Source organism: Cebus imitator, unplaced genomic scaffold (genome assembly GCF_001604975.1).
Source record: "Cebus imitator isolate Cc_AM_T3 unplaced genomic scaffold, Cebus_imitator-1.0 Scaffold37, whole genome shotgun sequence".
Lineage (NCBI taxonomy): Eukaryota > Metazoa > Chordata > Mammalia > Primates > Cebidae > Cebus > Cebus imitator.
In genome coordinates this window covers 5681418-5685027 of record NW_016107352.1, presented here as the reverse complement: position 1 = coordinate 5685027, position 3610 = coordinate 5681418, and positions in this window count along the sequence as shown.

The window sequence follows — 3610 nt, the reverse complement described above, 5'->3', positions numbered from 1 at the left end:
AAAATCTCTGAGTACTTGCATGTTCCCAAAGGATTTTATTTTTCCTTCACTTATGAAGCTTAGTGTGGCTGGATATGTGATTCTGGGTTGAAAGTTCTTTTCTTTAAAGATGTTGAATATTGGCCCCCACTCTCTTCTGGCTTGTAGGGTTTCTGCTGAGAGATCTGCTGTGAGTCTGATATTCTTCCCTTTGTGGGTAGCCCGATCTTTCTCTCTGGCTGCCCTTAGCATTTTCTCCTTCATTTCAACCCTGGTGAATCTGATGATTATGTGCCTTGGGGTTGCTCTTCTTAAGGAATATCTTTGTGGTGTTCTCTGCATTTCCTGGCCTTGAATATTGGCCTGCCTTGCCAGGTTGGAGAAGTTTTCCTGGATAATATCCTGAAGAGTATTTTCCAGCTTGGTTTCATTCTCTTCGTCACATTCAAGTACACCTATCAAACGTAGATTAGGTCTTTTCACATAGTCCCACATTTCTTGGAGATTTTGTTCATTCCTTTTTACCCTTTTTTCTCTACTCTTGCCTTCTTGTTTTATTTCATTGAATTCGGCTGTTGATACTTGTGCATGCTTCGCAAAATTCTCGTGTTGTGTTCTCCATCAATTCACTTATATTCCTAAGTTGTCCATTCTCATTAGCATTTCGTCAAATCATTTTTCAAGGTTCTTAGTTTCTTTGCATTGGGTTAGAACATGTTCTTTTAGCTCACAGAAGTTTCTTATTACCCACCTGCCAAAGTCTGATTCTGTCATTTCCTCACACTCGTTCTCCATCCAACCTTGTTCCCTTGCTGGTGAGGAGTTTTGATCCCTTGTAGGAGGAGTGGTGTTCTGGTTTTGGGTGTTTTCATCCTTTTTACGCTGGTTTCTTCCCATCTTTGTGGATTTATCCACCTGTTGTCTTTGTAGTTGCTGACTTTCAGATTGGGTCTCTGGGTGAACTTCCAGTTTGTGGATGATGAAGTTATTTCTGTTTCTTAGTTTTCCTTCTAACAGTCTGGCCCCTCTGCTGTATGACTGCTGAGGTCCACTCCAGGCCCTGCTTACCTGGGGATCACCTGCAGCAGCTGCAGAACAGTAAGGGTTGCTACCAGTTTCTTCTTGTGCTATATTTGTCCCAGAAGGATATCCACAAAATGTCAGTGTGTTCTCTCCTTTATGAGGTGACTCTTTGGACATACGGGGGTCAGGGAGCTGCTTGAGGAGACATTCTGTCCTTTATTGGAGCTCACGTGCTGAGCTGTGAGCTCCGTTGTTCATTCAGAGTTGCTGGGCAGGTACATTTAGGTCTGCTGCAGCAGAACTCATAAACTCCCTTTTTTTTTTTTTTTCCAGATGCTCTGTCCCAGGGAGTTAGGGCTTTATTTATGAGTTTCCGTTGTGCTGCTGCCTTTTTTTTTTCTTTTCTTGCTTTTTTTTTTTTTCAGTGCTGCCCTGTCCAGCGAGGAGGCAGCCTAGTCACTGTCTGCCTACAGAGGCTTTGCTGAGCTGCTGTGGGCTCTGCCCAGCTGCCGTGTGATCTTCCCTGCAGTCCTGTTTGTATGGATGTAGTTAGAACTACCTCAGCAATGGTGGCCCGCCTCCGTAATGGCGGACTCTCTCTGTAATGGCAGGTTGCCTCGACAATGGCGGGCTGCCTCAGCGATGGCGGACTACCTTCTTAGTGGTGGAGTGTCTCGGTAATGGCAGACACCCCTCCCCCACAGAGCTGGACCATCCCGGGTTCAGCTGTGCTTGCTGTGAAACTCTCAACCCAGAGCGTTTTCAATTGCTAGGTTTTTTTTTTTTTCTTTTTTCATCGGGGTGGGTCCAGCCAAGCCTGATGACCCGACTCCCTGACTTAGAGTCTGTTTTTTTTTTTTTTTTAGTTGAATGGTCAATCTCTCCCAGGTGTTCTGGTCGCTTGTTGAAAAGGCACTGGGATCTGTTTGATTTCCCATGCTGCGACTCACTGTGCTGCCTGAAACAGCGGCGACTCACTGCACCAGCTGAAACAGCAGCACTGAGATTCGTGGCATTTTTTTTGGCCAGGAATCTCCTGGCCTGGCTCCCTGTTTCAGTTCCTTTTTAAATCAGATGAATGGGTGATCTGCCTTCCCAGGTCTCCAATTGCCAGCTAAAAGGTTACCCGGACCAGTGTATTTCATACGGAGAACCCCACACGAGGGCGCCGGCAAAGTAGCTGCGCTGGTCAAAACAGCTATGCCAGTGACCCGTGGGGCTCCTCCGCCTGGGAATCTCCTGGTCTGTGAGCAATAAAAATCCGTCTGGAAATGCGGCATCCACTCACCTTCTGCGCTTTCACTGGGAGCTGCAATCCTGAGCTGTTCCTATTCGGCCATCTTGGGTCCTCTCTGCTTCCCTAGTTCTTTTAATTGTGACATTAGGGTGTTGATTTTAGATCTTTCCTTCTTTCTCTTTTGGGCATTTAGTGCTAGACGTTTCCCTCTACACACTGCTTTAAATGCATCCTAGAAATTCTAGTATGTTATGTCTTCATTCTCATTGGTTTCAAAGAACATCTTTATTTCTGCCTTCATTTTGTTATTTATCTAGTAGTTATTCAGGAGCAGGTTGTTCAGTTTCCATGTAGTTGTGTGGTTTTGAATGAGTTTCTTAATCCTGAGTTCTAATTTGATTATACTATGGTCTGAGACTGTTTGTTATGATTTCCATTCTTTTGTATTTGCTGAGGAATGTTTTACTCCAATTATGTGGTCGTTTTTAAAATAGGTGCAGCCTGGTACTGAGAATAATGTATATTCTGTTGATGTGAGGTGGTGAGTTCTGTAGTTGTCCATTAGGTCTGCTTGGTCCAGAGCTGAGTTCAAGTCCTAGATATCTTTGTTATTTTTCTTTTCATTTATCTAATATTGATAGTGGGGTGTTAAGGTTTCCCACTATTATTGCATCGGAGTCTAAGTCTCTTTGTAGGTCTCTAGGTACTTGGTTTATGAATCTGGGTGCTCCTTTTGCATGCATATATATTTCAGATAGTTCTTGTTGCATTGATCCCTTTACCATTATGTAATCCCCTTGTCTCTTTTGATCTCTGTTGGTTTAAGGTCTGTTTTATCAGAGATTAGGACTGCAACCCTTGCTTTTTATTGCTTTCCATTTGCTTGGTAAATCTTCCTCCATCCCTTTATTTTGAGCCTATGTGTGTCTTTGCACATGAGATGGGTCTTCCAAATACAGCACACTGATGGGTCTTTATTTAATTTGTCTTTCTGTGTCTTTTAATTTGGGGTTTTTGGACCATTTACATTTAAGGTTAATTTTTTTTTTCATAGTCAAGACTTTCCATCAAGTAACATAAGGTTAATATTTTTATGTGTGAAACTGATCCTGCCATTTTGATGCTAGCTGATGGTTTTGCCCATTAGTTGATGCAGTTTCTTCATAGTGTTGATGTTCTTTACAATTTGGTATTGCCCGTTAGTTGATGCAGTTTCTTCATAGTGTTGATGGTCTTTACAATTTCGTATGTTTTTGCAGTGGCTGGTACCAGTTGTTCCTTTTCATGTTTAGTGCTTCCTTCAGAAGCTCTAGTAGGGTAGGCCTGGTGGTAACAAAATCTTTGAGTATTTGCTTGTCTATAAAGGATTTT